Source organism: Lolium perenne, chromosome 1, assembly GCF_019359855.2.
Source record: "Lolium perenne isolate Kyuss_39 chromosome 1, Kyuss_2.0, whole genome shotgun sequence".
In the NCBI taxonomy this organism is placed as follows: Eukaryota; Viridiplantae; Streptophyta; class Magnoliopsida; order Poales; family Poaceae; genus Lolium; species Lolium perenne.
In genome coordinates this window covers 141868618-141887418 of record NC_067244.2, presented here as the reverse complement: position 1 = coordinate 141887418, position 18801 = coordinate 141868618, and positions in this window count along the sequence as shown.

The window sequence follows — 18801 nt, the reverse complement described above, 5'->3', positions numbered from 1 at the left end:
TTCTTGATCTCAATCTCAGCAGCTTTAAGCATGGAGAAGAGTTCAGGTAACTCTTTGTTCATGTTCTGAATATTCTAGTTCATCACAAAGTTCTTGTAACTAGGTGGCAGTGATTGAAGGATACGATTAATCCCCAGTCTGTTAGGAATAACTATTTCCAAGTCACTGAGTTTCTTCGCATGCCCGGTCATAACGAGCATGTGCTCACTAACGGAGGTACCTTCTTCCATCATGCAACTGAAGAAGTGTTTCGATGCTTCATAGCATTCCACGGCCGCATGAGTTTCAAAAATAGTCTTCAACTCTTTTATCAACTCATGTGGATCGTGGTGCTCAAAACGTTTTTGAAGATCGACTTCCAGACTGCATAGGATGGCACACTGAACTTGAGAGTACCGAGTTTTCCGAGTCGCGTAAACATTCTTTACTTCATCGGTTTCAGTTTCTGCAGGAGGGTCACCTAGCGGTGCATCAAGCACATATTGCAGATTTCCGCCAGCGAGGAAAATCCTCACATGACGGAACCAGTCGGTGAAATTGCTACCGTTGCTCTTAAGCTTTTCTTTCTCTAGGAACTGGTTAAAATTGATTGGGGACTGATAACCCACAAGTATAGGGGATCGCAGCAGTCTTCACGGGTAGTAAAACCCAATTTATTGATTCGACACAAGGGGAGACAAAGAATACTTGAAAGCCTTAACAGCGGAGTTGTCAATTCAGCTGCACCTGGAAACAGACTTGCTCGCAAGAGTTTATCAGTAGTAACAGTTTTATAGCAGTAGCAGTAGTAGAATAACAGCAGCAGAGTAACAAAGACAGCAGTAGTAATTATAGTAAACATCAGGATTAAAATACTGTAGGCACGGGGACGGATAATGGGCGTTGCATGGATGAGAGAAACTCATGTAACAATCATAGCAGGGCATTTGCAGATAATAATAAAACGGTGTCGAAGTACAAAGCAATCAATAGGCATGTGTTCCAATTATAGTCGTACGTGCTCACAATGAGAAACTTGCACAACATCTTTTGTCCTACCAGCCGGTGGCAGCCGGGCCTCAAGGGAATCTACTGGATATTAAGGTACTCCTTTTAATAGAGTACCGGAGCAAAGCATTAACACTCCGTGAACACATGTGATCCTCACGTCACTACCATCCCCTCCGGTTGTCCCGATTTCTATCACTTCGGGGCCATTGGTTCCGGACAGCGACATGTGTATACAACTTGCAGGTAAGATCATAAACAATAAATATCACGATGAAACAATAACATGTTCAGATCTGAGATCATGGCACTCGGGCCCTAGTGACAAGCATTAAGCATAACAAGTTGCAACAATATCATCAAAGTACCAATTACGGACACTAGGCACTATGCCCTAACAATCTAATGCTATTACATGACCAATCTCATCCAATCCCTACCATCCCCTTCAGCCTACAGTGGGGGAATTACTCACACATGGATGGGGGAAACATTGCTGGTTGATGGAGAGGCGTCGGTGGTGATGGCGGTGATGATCTCCTCCAATTCCCCGTCCCGGCGGAGTGCCAGAACGGAGACTTCTGGCTCCCGAGACGGAGTTTCGCGATGTGGCGGCGTTCTGGAGGGTTTCTGGCGACTTCGACTTCTCCCCGTGCGTTTTTAGGTCGAAGGCAATAAGTAGTCCGAAGGAGGGCGTCGGAGGCCGACCGAGGGGGCCACACCACATGGCCGCGCGGGCCCCCCTGGGCCGCGCCGCCCTATGGTGTGGGGCCCTCGGGCCTCCACCTGACTTGTCCTTCTGGCTCCGTTAGTATTCTGGGAAAATAGGGCCTTCTGCATAAATTCCGAGGATTTTCCTGAAAGTTGGATTTCTGCACAAAAACGAGACACCAGAGCAGTTCTGTTGAAAACAGCGTTAGTCCGTGTTAGTTGCATCCAAAATACACAAATTAGAGGCAAAACAATAGCAAAAGTGTTCGGGAAAGTAGATACGTTTTGGACGTATCAACTCCCCCCAAGCTTAGCTTATTGCTTGTCCTCAAGCAATTCAGTTAACAACTGAGCGATAAAAGAACTTTCACGGACACGTTTGTTCATATGATGTAAATATTCTCATGCTATGGCTAACACTTAGGTAGTTCATAATAAGATACATGCAAATAAGATCATCTAACAGCCATGTCAATCATGGAGAGGTACCAACAATTAATAATAAGCATCATGAATCATGTCTATAAGCAGGATTGCAATGTTCATAAAAGAGTATGATAAAGTGGTATCTCGCTTGCCTGTATTTGAATAGCAAAACATAAATGCTCAGGCACCTCTGAGGTTCATAGAAAGACTAGAAATAGAGATTGTCAAAGATAAAAGCATCAAAATTATACCACAATCAATAATATTTTGAGACAAGCATATTGTACTAAGAATGACAGATGTGCTCTCAAGAAAGTGCTCAAAGAAAGGATGGAGACACCACATAAAAATAAAAGATTGACCCTTCGCAGAGGGAAGCAGGGATTAACATGCGCTAGAGCTTTTCATTTTTAAAGCAGGAGTAAAATTATTTTGAGAGGTGTTTGTTGTTGTCAACGAATGGTAATGGGTACACCAACTACCTTGCCAACCAGACTTTCAAGAGCGGCTCCCATGAAGGACGTTATCTCTACCAGCAAGGTAGATCACCCCTCTTCTCTTTTGTTTACACACGTATTTTAGTTTTATTATGGGTGACACTCCCCCCCAACCTTTGCTTACACAAGCCATGGCTAACCGAATCCTCGGGTGCCTTCCATCAATCACATACCATGGAGGAGTGTCTATTTGCAAAATTAAGTTGCTTACTGATGAATCAGAGCAAAACATGTGAAGAGAATTATTAATGAAGTTTGATTAATCGGGGCTGGGAACCCCATTGCCAGCTCTTTTTGCAAAATTATTGGATAAGCGGATGTGCCACTAGTCCATAATGAAAGTCCGTCAAGAGTAAATGACAAGGTTGAAAGTTAAACACCACATACTTTCTCATGAGCTATAAAACATTAACACAAATTGAGAAGCATTTTGAAGGTTTTAAAGGTAGCGCATGAGAATTTACTTGGAATGGTTTGAAATGCCATGCATAGGTATTTATGGTGGACACTTTGGAACAACTTGGTTTTCAGGTGTTTGGAAGCACGAGCGGTGTTCCCGCTCAGTACAAGTGAAGGCTAGCAATAGACTGGGGAGCGACAAATCAAGAGAGCAATAACTGTCATAATCATGCTTGTGGCAAAATAAATTAACTGAGGCATAAAAGTGATACAAGAACTCTGAAGCAAATTAAATCATCGAGGCTTACTTGACTTTTGTTCAGTCATATGCATGCGTGAGCACGTGCCAAGTCGATATAAATGAATTATTCCGAGGAGGATACCACAATGCCATACCTACTTATGAATAAAATAATGCAAGCAAACATCCATGACATGCTACTCATATTAATAAATTGGAGCTAAACATGAGAGATCATGAACTACTAGACTTTCTCAAATGACATACACCTCACATGAACCAACTAAGCATGCTCACATGGATGAGTATATGTACAAAAATGAAAACAAATAGAGTTCATACCAGCCTCTCACCACAATCCAATTGTCGTAGATCGTCATTATTGCCTTTCACTTGTGTAGCTTGGATAATATGAAATGAAAACCACGCTCCAGCCACCGAAGACCATTGAACTCAAAATGAACTTTACAAACCAAAGAAGAACAGCAAATATTTTTGGTGTTTTTGAATTGGAAACAAGAACAAGAGGAAACAAGCGAACAAAGCAAAATCTTTTTGGATTTTCTTATAGCAAACCAACTATAGCAAATAAAGCAAAGTAAAAGCAAGAAACCAAAATAAACAAATGGTGAAGAGAAACAACATAAATATTTTTGGTCTTTTTGTGTTTTAGGAAAGAAACAAAGCAAAAACAAGAAATGGCAAACTAGAAGACTCACATAAACATAAAGCAGCAGAAATTCGTCAAACTTGACAGCAGTACAATACTCGATTTTTAAGAAATTCTTCCACTGCTCAAATTGAAAAGTGTTCAACTAATAAAAGTTAGATAACAACCTGGGGAACATGCTCAAAAATTGGCTTCGCAAAATAACGTTCTGACTATTTTTGAGAATTTTTATGGTGACAGCTCAGAATCTGTTTTCAATCAGCACTTCCCCAAATATCATCTTTCTCTCATTAGAAAACCACTCAAACAAACTAAACAAGTATATACAAGTATCCAGCAATCATAATATGCATAGAATGAGTGATGCCGGTATACCTCCCCCCAAGCTTAGGCTTTTGGCCTAAGTGGAGTTCAACCCCAGCGAGGGTCGCTGTTCCTTGCCGATGGATAATGCATGGCGTAGTCATAGTAAGGTTCCTGTGCAGAAGAAAAGCGTGGAGTCTCCACATGCCCAAAATGTTGATGCGAGGAACTTGCTGCATCGGATGATGAGTCGAGGTGTTCCTCGGCCTCCTCCGTGTTGTCTCTTGCATGATGGCCTCCTTCCTCTATGTGTGCATTCAGTGCACCTTCTGTGACCGACCAATCCTCCCTGGAATCAAGGTTAAATAGAACAGGCGCAGGCAATCTTACTAGTTTCTCAGTTTTCTTAGTTATTCTCCAGACTTTCTTATAAAATGTAATCTTGTAAAACAGGTTACCCAAGTTAGATGAATCAAAAACAAATTCATGTCTAATCATAGAGACTATGTCAAGTTTTTCTATGGACAGTGGAATATCAAGATGATGAGGTTCTACATTATGCAAAGCTAGTAAACGAGAGGCGATGAGACCTCCACAAATTCCGCCCTTCTCACGGTTGGTAGCAAGTATATAAGCTATCAATGCCCCCAAATTATAAGTCCTACTACCTTGCAATGCAGCAGCTAGAAAAGCTAAATCCTGGATAGAGATTTTACCACCACTCTTTCTAGCAAGAACGCATTTAGTAACGAAATAAGCAAAGTAGCGGATAGCTGGGAGTTGAATGCTAGTAATTTTACCACCATCCTCTGAGAAACTCCTTCCATGACAAATCATCTCGAAGAGGCTTAAGAGCTCTCGCGGCGATCCCCTTATCTTCTCGCATGATCCCCATTGCGGTACTCTAATTGCTGCACAAAAATCACTGAATGGCAAGTTGACAGCTTTATTATAAATCTTATACTGAACCGTGGGGTTAGATCGCGACCAATTGAACTTAAAGTCCTGCACAACAGACATAGTTAACTTTGCATATTGGCTTGGTTCTTCATCAACAAAATCACTCAACCCTGCACGAGAAATTAGACTCTGAATATCTTCCAATATTCCAGTGCTTCTCATGAAATCTGCGCACGGGTAGTAAGAGGGGTATACTCCCTCTTCGCGGTTCACTCTCATGACTTGTTGCACCTCCAATTCTTGTTGGTTCAGTTGATATCTACTCCACTCCATTTTCTGAAATTTTTCAACAAGTGATATAAAACTTGATTTGGTGACATATAATCAAGGGGAACCACTATAGGAACTTGCTAGAGTACTAATCATGCATCAAAACTAGTTTTTACATCATAGAACAAGCATGCAAGCTCACTAAACATGTTACCTACAGCAGCAAAATATTCAAGATATACTCAACCAAACAAAATTCTACTTGGATCATTGGAGGAGTCACATACCGGAGAGCAAATGTGCCAAATTTCAGACAGAAATCTGGGCTGAGCAAAGAGATCTAAAAATCCTGAGCTCTTGAGCAAAAACGCGAGTGAGAGAAAGCTGGTTCGAGTTTTTTCGGGAGAGAGAAGATTCTGGGAGAAAGAGATGAAGTAGTGGGGCAAGGAGGGGCCCACACCACAGGGTGGCGCGCCCCCCTCCTTGGCCGCGCCGGCTGGTGGGGTGGCCCCCTGGGGTGCCCCTCTGGTCATCCCCAGGTGCTCTCAGGTGCCTCTTCGAAAAATAGGACCAACGGTATAATTTTTGTGAATTTTTGAAAACTTTGAAAAATGCACAATTCCGGGTATTAAGTTTATTATTACTGGCCAGGAAAATTTTTGAAATCTCTAATTAACTAAGGAGCTTTGCAAATCAAAAGTGCTACAGCAAATAAAACAAGTGGAGGAAGAAAGAGATGTTGTTTACCCCCTCTATGCATATAAAAAGTATTTGTTAACAAGGTTGATCAAGTCTTGCCACCAAATAAATTTTACATAGCATAAGAAGAAATAAACCTCAAATCAATCATGTTACCTTGAATTGTATTGATATGGATCCAATCATAAGAGTTTGATATTCTTCTTTAGGCTCATATATAGGACAATCAATTGTTCCAATTTTGATAGTTCTCACATTAGAAATAGTATTGACTCCACATACTTTATCAATCCTCTTGGGGAAATAAACGGTATGCTCCTTATCATCAATATTGAAAGTAACCTTTCCTTTATTGCAATCAATAACAGCCCCTGCGGTGTTAAGAAAAGGTCTCCCAAGAATAATAGACATATTATCATCTTCAGGCATTTCCAATACAACAAAATCAGTTAATATCAAGCAGTTATTAGTAACTTGAACAGGAACATCCTCACATATACCAACAGGAATAGCAGTAGATTTATCAGCCATTTGCAAAGATATATCAGTAGGTATCAACTTATCTAAATAAAGTCTCTTATAAAGAGAAAAAGGCATAACACTAACACCGGCTCCCAAGTCACATAGAGCAGTTTTAACATAATTATTCTTAATAGAACAAGGAATAGTAGGTATACCTGGGTCGCCCAACTTCTTTGGAACTTTGCCATTGAAAGAGTAATTAGCAAGCATGGTGGAAATTTCCTCATTGGGGATTTTCCTTTTGTTAGTAACAATATCTTTCATATACTTTGAATAAGGAGGCAATTTAATAGCATCAGTCAAAGGGATTTGCAAGAATAAAGGTTTCATCCAATCACAAAATTTATTATAGTGTTCTTCTTCCTTTGATTTTAGTTTCTTAGCAGGAAAAGGCATTTGCTTTTGCACCCAAGGTTCTCTTTCATTACCATGTTTCTTAGCAATAAAATCTTCTTTAGTATACTTTTTATTTTTATCTTGCTTTCCAGGTTCATCTTCAACTTCTTCTTTATCAGAAACATCATTCTTATCATTACCATTATTATTATTATGTTCATTACCACTTTCAGTTTCAGCATCGGAAATAGAAATACTATTAGGATCATTAACAGGTTCAGAGGATTCTACAACATTTTTATGTTTCTTCTTCTTTTTCTTAGAAGGAGCACTAGGTTCAATTCATTGAGAATCTTGTTCAATTCTTTTGGGATGCCCTTCAGGATATAGAGGATCCTGGGTAGAGACACCACCTCTAGTTGTTACTTCATAAGCATGTTTCTCTTTGGAATTATTTTTTAACAAGTCATTTTGAACTTTAGTGAGTTGATCAATTTGAGTTTGAACCATTTGAAAATGTTTAACAAGCATCTTAACATCATTGGAGGTTCTCTCCACAATATCATGCAAATTGCTAATAGCTTGAGAATTTTCCATTAGATGATTCTCTACTCTCATATTAAAATTTTCTTGCTTAACAATATAATTATCAAACTCATCTAAGCATTGAGCAGGAGGTTTTGAATACGGAATATCTTCCCTAGTAAAGCGTTGAAGGGAGTTTACCTCGATCATGGATGAAGGGGGAATTATCTCACATATATCTTCTATTGGAGGTAGATTCTTCACATCTTCGGTTTTAATACCTTTTTCCTTGAGAGACTTCTTAGCTTCCCTCATATCTTCATCATTCAATTCAATTAAACCCCTCTTCTTCAATATTGGCGTTGGAGTTGGTTCAGGTATATTCCAATCATCATAATTCCGGCTTATTCTAGCCAATAATTCTTCAGCTTCGTCTGGAGTTCTTTTCCTGAAAACACAACCAGCACAACTATCCAAATATGCTCTAGATTCAATGGTTAGTCCACTATAAAATATATCAAGTAGATCATTCTTTTCTAAATCATGTCCAGGTCGAGCTCTGATAAGAGAACAAAATCTTGCCCAAGCCGCAGGCAATTTCTCTTCATCTCCCTGGTCAAACCTATAAATTTTCTGTAAAGCAATATGTTGAGCACTAGCAGGGAAGTATTTTCGAAAGAAAACATCACGCAACTCAGTTGGACTTTTAATAGAACCAGGAGGCAAATTATTATACCAAGTTTTAGCATCATCCTTTAGTGAGAAAGGAAAAATTTTAGCAACAAAGTAAGTACGCATCTTGACATCATCAGAAAACAAGCTACTCATAGAAGAAAGTTCAATCATGTGTTCTACAGCACTTTCTTTTTCAGTACCACAAAAGGGTGCTTTCTCTACAATAGCTATATGAGATAGATCAAGAGAAAAATCATAATCTTTATCCTTAATGCATATAGGAGATGTGGCAAATTTAGGATCAGGAGATAACTTATGTCTAACAGTATATTGTGTGAGAAACTTTTTAATTTTTCTTGCATCAGCAGTAGCATTGCATCTATTAATAAAATCATCATTAAGCTCCACATAATCCTCATCAGGATCATCACTAGAATAATCAAGTTCAGGTGAATTAACAGGTGTAGCAGCATTAGGAGTTTCAGTATTTTCAATTTGTCTAGACCTAGCAATTGTAGCATCTAGAAAAGATCCCAATGAACCACTATCATCAAGCACAACAGAAACATTATCAATATTATGAGAGTTTTCAGATTCAGCAGAAGTACCAGCAAGTGAAGCTTGCGGCGGTGAAACAAGTTGACTTATCACAGATGGTGAATCAAGTGTAGCAGAGGTACCCAGAGTTGTACCTTTTCTTGTAGTGGATGGTAATATGGCGACTTTAGGATCGCGAGTTTTACCCATGATGGAGAATTTGCAGCGAACAATATCAATCCAAGTGAACTTCCAAATAAAGCTATGCTCCCCGGCAACGGCGCCAGAAAACAGTCTTGATAACCCACAAGTATAGGGGATCGCAGCAGTCTTCGCGGGTAGTAAAACCCAATTTATTGATTCGACACAAGGGGAGACAAAGAATACTTGAAAGCCTTAACAGCGGAGTTGTCAATTCAGCTGCACCTGGAAACAAACTTGCTCGCAAGAGTTTATCGATATTAACAGTTTTATAGCAATGGCATAGTAGAATAACAAAGAGAGTAACAAAGACAGCAGTAGTAATTATAGTAAACATCAGGATTAAAATACTGTAGGCACGGGGACGGATAACGGGCGTTGCATGGATGAGAGAAACTCATGTAACAATCATAGCAGGGCATTTGCAGATAATAATAAAACGGTGTCGAAGTACAAAGCAATCAATAGGCATGTGTTCCAATTATAGTCGTACGTGCTCGCAATGAGAAACTTGCACAACATCTTTTGTCCTACCAGCCGGTGGCAGCCGGGCCTCAAGGGAATCTACTGGATATTAAGGTACTCCTTTTAATAGAGTACCGGAGCAAAGCATTAACACTCCGTGAACACATGTGATCCTCACGTCACTACCATCCCCTCCGGTTGTCCCGATTTCTGTCACTTCGGGGCCATTGGTTCCGGACAGCGACATGTGTATACAACTTGCAGGTAAGATCATAAACAATAAATATCACGATGAAACAATAACATGTTCAGATCTGAGATCATGGCACTCGGGCCCTAGTGACAAGCATTAAGCATAACAAGTTGCAACAATATCATCAAAGTACCAATTACGGACACTAGGCACTATGCCCTAACAATCTAATGCTATTACATGACCAATCTCATCCAATCCCTACCATCCCCTTCAGCCTACAGCGGGGGAATTACTCACACATGGATGAGGGAAACATTGCTGGTTGATGGAGAGGCGTCGGTGGTGATGGCGGCGATGATCTCCTCCAATTCCCCGTCCCGGCGGAGTGCCAGAACGGAGACTTCTGGCTTCCGAGACGGAGTTTCGCGATGTGGCGGCGTTCTGGAGGGTTTCTGGCGACTTCGACTTCTCCCCGTGCGTTTTTAGGTCGAAGGAAATAAGTAGTCCGAAGGAGGGCGTCGGAGGCCGACCGAGGGGGCCACACCACATGGCCGCGCGGGCCCCCCTGGGCCGCGCCGCCCTATGGTGTGGGGCCCTCGGGCCTCCACCTGACTTGTCCTTCTGGCTCCGTTAGTATTCTGGGAAAATAGGGCCTTCTGCATAAATTTCGAGGATTTTCCTGAAAGTTGGATTTCTGCACAAAAACGAGACACCAGAGCAGTTCTGCTGAAAACAGCGTTAGTCCGTGTTAGTTGCATCCAAAATACACAAATTAGAGGCAAAACAATAGCAAAAGTGTTCGGGAAAGTAGATACGTTTTGGACGTATCAGGGACGCCATATCTACAACATATATTTGCAATAGTTTAGACTAAGTTTATGACAAATTGAGTTCAAATTTAATTCAACATAATTAAAAACTAGGTGAACTCCCACTCAAAACAATATCTCTCGAATTGTCTTAGTGATCACACGAACCAAATCCACCACACCTAAGTCCGATCATCACGTGACAAGATGTAATTTCAATGGCGAACACTCAAAGTGTTCATCATATCAATCATATGATTCATGCTCTACCTTTCGGTATCACGTGTTCCGAGACCATGTATGTACATGCTAGGCTCGTCAAGGCCACCTTAGTATCTGCATGTGCAAAACTGGCTTGCACCCGTTGTATGCACTTGTTGATTCTATCACACCCGATCATCACGAGATGCTTCGAAACGACAAGTCTTGGCAACGGTGCTACTAAGGATGAACACTTTATTATCTTGATATTTTAGTGAGAGGGATCATCTTATAATGCGCCAATGATGAAATAGAATTTATGGCTACACAAACCGTTGAAGATCATCGCGATCTAAGCAAAATAAGATGCATAAAAGGATTAACATCACATGCAGTTCATATGTGATATGATATGGCCCTTTTGTCTTTGCGCCTTTGATCTTCATCTCCAAAGCACGGACATGATCTCCATCATCAATGGGCATGATGTCCATCATCGTCGGCGTAGCGTCAAGGTCAATGGCGCCGTCTTCATGATTGTTCTCCCATGTAGCAACTATTACAACTTCTTTGAAATACTACTTAACATGAAATTTAAAGACAACCATAAGGCTCCTGCCGGTTGCCACAATACAATAATGATCATCTCATACATATTCATCATCACATTATGGCCATATCACATCACCAAACCCTGCAAAAACAAGTTAGACGTCTCTAATTTGGTTTGCATATTTTACGTGGTTTAGGGTTTTTGAGAGAGATCTAATCTACCTACGAACATGAATCACAACGGTGATACTAGTGTTGTCAATAGAAGAGTAAATTGAATCTTCACTATAGTAGGAGAGACAGACACCCGCAAAGCCACTTATGCAATACAAGTTGCATGTCGAGCGTGGAGCAAATCTCATGAACGCGGTCATGTAAAGTTAGCCCGAGCCGCTTCATCCCACTATGCCACAAAGATGCAAAGTACTCAAACTAAAGATAACATAAGCATCAACGCCCACAAACCATTGTGTTCTACTCGTGCAACCATCTATGCATAGACACAGCTCTGATACCACTGTAGGGATTCGTTGCATAGAAAACAAAAAATTTCCTACCGCGAGAATGCAATCCAAGCCAAGATGCAATCTAGAAGACGGGAACAACGAGGAGATGATCGAGACTCACCCTTGAAGATTTCCAAAGCCTACAAGATGAGGCTCTTGTTTCTGCGGTAGATGATCACTTGCCGCTTGCAAAAGCGCGTAGAAGATCTTGACCACGGTGCCACGATCGGGCAACACCTCCGTACTCGGTCACACGTTCGGTGTTGATGAAGACGACGTCCTTCTCCCCGTTCCAGCGGGCAGCGGAAGTAGTAGCTCCTCCTTGAATCCGGCAGCACGACGGCGTGGTGGCGGTGGTGATGGAGATCTCCGGCGGAGCTTCGCTAAGCGTTGCGGGAGAGAGGGAGGAGGTGGGGCGGCTAGGGTTTGGGAGAGGGGGTGGCCGGCCACTTGAGGGGTGCGGCCAAGCTATGGCTTTGTGGTGGCCGGACCCCTCCCCTATGCCCCTCATTATATAGGTGGAACCCCAAGTGTTGGACTACAAGTCTTCGAATAAGACCCCAAACCAAAACCTTCCATGTAGTAGGGAAACCTACCCAAGGTGGGACTCCCACCCAAGTGGGATTCCCACCCTTCCATGAGGGGGAGGTGGCCGGCTACCTTAGGTGGAGTCCACCTGGGACTCCACCCCTAGGGTTGGCCGGCCATGGGTGGTGGAGTCCCTTCGGGACTCCGCCTTCCAAAGTGATTTCTTCCGGACTTTTCTAGAACCTTCTAGAACCTTCCATAAATGCACCGGATCATTTCCAAACTTGGAATATGACTTCCTATATATGAATCTTATTCTCCGGACCATTCCAGAACTCCTCGTGATGTCCGGGATCCCATCCGAGACTTCGAACAATACTTCGAACTCCATTCCATATTCAAGTTCTACTATTACAACATCAAACCTTAAGTGTGTCACCCTACGGTTCGCGAACTATGTGGACATGGGTGAGAACTCTCTCCGACCAATAACCAATAGCGGGATCTGGAGATCCATAATGGCTCCCACATATTCAACGATGACTTTAGTGATCGAATGAACCATTCACATAAAATACCAATTCCCTTTGTCACGCGATATTTTACTTGTCCGAGGTTTGATCATCGGTATCTCTCTATACCTTGTTCAACCTCGTCTCCTGACAAGTACTCTTTACTCGTACCGTGGTATGTGGTCTCTTATAAACTTATTCATATGCTTGCAAGACATTAGACGACATTCCACCGAGAGGGCCCAGAGTATATCTATCCGTCATCGGGATGGACAAATCCCACTGTTGATCCATATGCCTCAACTCATACTTTCCGGATACTTAATCCCACCTTTATAACCACCCATTTACGCAGTGGCGTTTGATGTAATCAAAGTACCTTTCCAGTATAAGTGATTTACATGATCTCATGGTCATAAGGACTAGGTAACTATGTATCGAAAGCTTATAGCAAAAAACTTAATGACGTGATCTTATGCTACGCTTAATTGGGTGTGTCCATTACATCATTCATATAATGATATAACATTGTTATTAATAACATCCAATGTTCATGATTATGAAACTAATCATCTATTAATCAACAAGCTAGTTAAGAGGCTATACTAGGGACTCATTGTTGTTTACATAACACACATGTACTAATGTTTCGGTTAATACAATTATAGCATGGTATATAAACATTTATCATAAACATAAAGATATATAATAACCACTTTTATTATTGCCTCTTGGGCATATCTCCAACACATGGAGCTCCATGCGCCATAGAAATACTTAGAATTGGTCAACCCAATAAACTGGTATGCCATAGAAATGTCAAATTCTGTGGCGCATGGAGCGTTGGTGCACCACCGAAATGCAATAATTTAGTGGCGCACGTACCTGGGTGCGCCATAGATTTTTTTTTGTGGCACATGGTTATTTGGTGCTGTAAGGATATATTGCCCCTATGTGTGGTTTTGGTAATTAGTGACAACCCCTATGGACTAATGTTTTCATTGAGTTTATATGAATGAATATTCCATAGGTACTACTTGTATTCCATGTGTTGGATTCAAGTATGGATGCCATGAAGATAAATATATATCTTGTGTATTGGCATCAAAATAATCGATTTGAAGATATATATGTGATATGATCAAGAAGAAGAAATGAAGATGGAGTTCTTATGTGGAACTCAATATTAGCCATGCTCTAACTTATGTGATAAGCAATGAATGATCAAGATCTTGAGTGCTTGATTCCAAGTGAAGAATTCAAGATATGGTTGTAAGTCGGTGTCATGATAGTCTCATGAGTTGAGCTATGGTTGATTAAGATTTAGAGCATGCAAACAAATGAAGAATTCTTTATACACCTCAAGGTAGTATGATAGAGCATGAGAAGATACAAGGTTGACCAATACAAAGAGTGAAGAATAGATTCAAGTTTGGTCAACACATGAAGCATGAAGAATGTGCCACAGAGAAGTCATGTGGTATGGTAAGCCGTGTCAATTATGCTTTATGAACTAACCCATCATATATGTTTCATTGTGTTGTCTATGTGGGTTAGGTATCTTTCCATGGGCATGCATCAAAAGTGAGATCTCATATAGCCCATGAGAGGATGACGTCAAGTGGTGATCGTCATCAAGGTTGAGTTGGGCAAGTTCAAGTTGAGCATCTCAAGAGGATCATATGCTTGAAGTTTGCCGTCCATTTGGTGATAATGGACATGTGAAGATGTGCATCAATGGAGGTTTCCCATCATAGTGTATGGGGGAGCATTTATGAGTCTTCACGAAGCAACAATGATCAAGTGAGGCATTCCGGCTTGAGTGGAGCTTGAAGAGTTATCATTAAGATCAAGCGGGATGCACAAGGCAAAGGTATGGCCTTGATAGGTTTTCCTTTTACGGTCTCAAGGTGGTTGATGGGAGACCGGATTATAGGATAGATAGCCGCACTATCAAGAGGGGCTTTCGGTTGGGTAACTTGATCACATCGTCTTAGGGAGCTCAACCCTTTGCATACTTGCATATCCCTATTCTTCTTGGTGTTTCTCTGTGAGAGGTTCTTGAGCTTGTTGCTAGCTTTACAACAAGCCCAAGTTCATCAAAAACGGAATCTGCATGCATCTTCTATTGAGTTTTCGAGTTTGGACGTCTTCACCGTTTCTTGACGGTGGGAGACTCCCTCTATAAAATCATCTAAAATTATCCTGTGAGGAGTCTCCATATTTATCGTTATCTTTCCAACAAAATTGGTTTCACGTCAATCGGAGTTCGGGAGCATTTTCTGTTTAAAATATAGAAAAGCTGTTTAGCCCCTGGCTGGTCTGTGGTCCGGTTGGACCAGCTGTGGCGCCGGCTGGCCCGACGCCGACTGGCCCCTGGACCGGTGCCATCCGGGGGCATGTTCTGTGAGTCCCTGATCCGTCCCGGTCACGGTCCGGCGCCGGGTCCGGTTTGGACCGGCCGGGTACGACCTGTGGCCCGGTCTGACCGGCCCTGAACCGGCCGGCCCGGCCCCTGGCCCGATTGACCGGCCTCCTCGACTATGCTGAGCTGAAACTCACCCAGCGGTTATATTTCTTCCTAGACTATAAATAGGCCTTCTTCCACCTTGGGCTGCACAAGTTCTTCCACTCTCTCTCCTCCATTGTTGACTTTGAAGAACTTGCCCTATCTCTTAATTTCCCCCATGATTTTTTGCTCATTCTTGAGGGGTCTAAGAGAGGAGATCTAGATCTACAATCTCCACCAATTATTTTCTCCTCTTTGTGAGGGGAACCCTTTGGATCTAGATCTTGGAGTCATTTGTTGATTTCCTCTTTGTTCTTCCTCTCTAATCTCATCCTAGCATTTGTTGCTTTGGTGGGATTTGAGTGTGAAGGATTTGAACACCTCTAGTGTTCCTGCTTTGCATCATTGCATAGTGTTGAGCTCTCCACCACGATTAGTTCAAGTGAGAGACCGTGAGCTTGTTACTCTTGGAGGGATACCTCCTAGTTGGCTTGTCGGTTGGTGCTCCGGTGATCTCTTCAAGGAAGATTTTGAAGAGGCACGGGCTTCTCCTTCGTGGAGCTTGTTTTTTTAACAACGGAAGGGTCGGGAAGGCCCTGAAAGATGCATTACGTCACACGTGGCGGATACAAGATTACAAGGAGGTCCTCTGGCTTCTTTTGCACAGAAAAACCAGGATTTGAGGAAAGGCCCTCCAAAATTGCAAAAAGCACCCTGAGATTAAAAGTAAAAAAGCAATCAGGTCCCTGGGCGCAACCACCACCAGTCGCCAGCGACCTCAAGGCGTTGCCGCCGAGATGCGCTGCCAAGCTGCTCGATAGCATACTTCCGGCGACACTGCTGATCCACCGGTCGCTTCTCCTCCTCCGGGGACGAACCACTTGGCGATGGAGAGACGACGAGCTCCGACGAATCGAGCACGTAGGAACCTCCAGCATGGAGGTTGAAGAAGAGCCGCTTTTCCGGCCAAAGATCGCAGCGCTGCTGAGAAGCGCCACGTGATTCGCTTGAGGGAGTTCCTGCACAGAGACTCCATAGCACCCTTGAGGTAGAAGTCGATGAAGACGATCCAGGGGAGGCTTGCTGACGAGGCGGTTCCTCGGCAATGCCCACCATGATGGGCTTGGGTTTTAGAGAAAGGCGACGACGGAAGTTCCGGGAGCGAGGTGGTACACGACGTACCCAGGTTCACGTCCCCGCGGTGGAGGATCGCTACGTCCTGCTAGCAATCCAGTATATGTAAATATGAGTACAGGGGGCCGCCATAGGCGGAGTTGTTGGATCTAGTCTAGTTCTAGTTCGCGGGTTGCGAGGTCTAGGCGTGTCGCCTCTATGATCTATGTTTTTTAATATGTCCCCTAAGGGGTGCCCCTGCCTGGCTTTATATATCAGCCATGCTAGGGTTTACAAGAGTCCTAGTAGGATTCGTGTTGGAGTCTTCTTTCCTTGTAGTCCAAGTTGAGGCGCGGCAGGTCCAGCTTGTCGAGTCCTCGTGTTGGTCCAGCTTCATAATTTGCACCGGGTATGGCAATGTCGAGTACCCGAAGGGTTATGCCCACTTCAGTAGCCCCCGAGTGCCTGGCCAAAGTGAAACTTCGGGCAGGGACTAAAGTTGTCTTCGCCGAATGTCTTGATCATCTGTTGAATCTTGTGCTTGATGTAGAGTCGAAGTTGCTTTCTGTCGGGTGCGCGAAGCGCTCCCGATGGGAGTAGCCCCCGAGTCTATGGGAGGGTGCTTCCAGCCACGCATAGACTCAAGTTGTAGTACTCGAAAATCTTGATGTTGATTGTCTTCGGGTTCATTTTTTTTATATCGGGTGCGCGACTAGCGCTCCCGATGGGAGTAGCCCCCGAGCCTGTAGATAAATATGAAATAGTTATGTACATGGTGTAAAAAATGCTAAGTCAAATACCGTAGATGTCTTGGAGGATCCAATGATTTGGATGACGGCCCAGAGGAGCCGATGATTTGGATGATGGCCCAGAGGAGCCGATGATTTGGATGATACCTAGGAGGAGCCGATAATTCAGATGATACCCAGGAGGAGCCGATGATTCGGATGATGGCCCAGAGGAGCCGATGATTTGGATGATGGCCCAGAGGAGCCGATGATTTGGATGATGGCCTAGAGGAGCCGATAATTTTATCGGGTGCGCGTCCAGCGCTCCCGATGGAAGTAGCCCCCGAGCCTGGGCACTGATGCTTGCAACCGTGAATAGACTCAAGTTGAGCAACCCGATGTTTTTAGTTTTCTTCAGGTGCCGTTGACACATTGTTTGTTTATTTCAAGGGGCAATTCTTAATTTATTGTCGAGGGCGGCTGAGTGATCAATTCAACCTGCTCTCCCGACGACTTTGTTGTAATTTGCAAATTTATTGCGAAGTCGATATGTAAGTTTTGTAGGAGCGATACCCGTCGACTTAATCGAGGGAATTAAACGCTTGGCTTCGTCACGCGGTGCACCGGTTTGAGCCTTATTTTGTGATAGTATAACCATCGACTGCAGCACTCGCGTATTTTCTCGAGGCTTGGATTGGTTGTTTTGTATGTCATTAATCTTAGCTCCCGCTGAGAGTATTTAATTAATGACACCTTGAGCATCGTTGATGCCATTGTTTGTATTCGTTGGTCAGCAAATTATTTAAGTGATCAGCTCGTGTTGCGGGTCTTGCTAAACCCGTTGTATGTGCAACTTTGCTTTCAACCGAAGCATGTCTTGACAGCAGCTCCCGAATAGATCGGTGACACTAGATCTGCCGATGACTCCGTTGCTTTTTGATACTTCTGTAATGTAAAGCATGGGTCGTTTTCGTACGTGTTTCATGATCCTTGCTATCTGCGGCACTCTTTGAGGCATCTATAGCAAAGGAAAAGAGCAAGGTCCCCGTTGTTTCATGATCCTTGCTATCTGCGGCACTCTTTGAGGCATCTATAGCGAAGGAAAAGAACAAGGTTCCCGAAATAATCTTCAGGGGACCGTGAGCCCAGTCGAATCTTCAAGGGACCGTGAGCACAGTCAAATCTTGAAGGGACCGTGAGTCCAGTCGAATCTTCAAGGGACTGTGAGCCCAATCGAATCTTCAAGGGACCGTGAGCACAGTCGAATCTTCAAGGGACTGTGAGCACAGTCAAATCTTCAAGGGGCCGTGAGCACAGTCGAATCTTCAAGGGACCATGAGCACAATCAAATCTTCAAGGGACCGTGAGCCCCGAGGTTCGTTGTAATATACGAACAAGGTTCCTGACGATGCAGTTCGGGTGTCCCGAATTACTGCAATTCTTCAAAACTTGAGTCTTCATATCTTCTCGGGTTCCAGCGAACCGGCGCTCCCGATGGGAGTAATAGTCTTCATATCTTCTCGGGTTCCAGCGAACCGGCGCTCCCGATGGGAGTAATAGTCTTCATATCTTCTCGGGTTCCAGCGAACCCGGCGCTCCCGATGGGCCAAAGATAGTCCATGCGACGGGCGCAACTGAAGTAATTGCGCCATCCAAGATAGTCGGTGCGGCGGCCGCAGTTGAAGTAATTGCGCCATCCAAAATAGCCCATGCGGCGCCTTGGCTGACGTGGCCGATGAAGAGGACGCAGTTGATGTGGCCAATCCGCGACGGGTGAGCATCC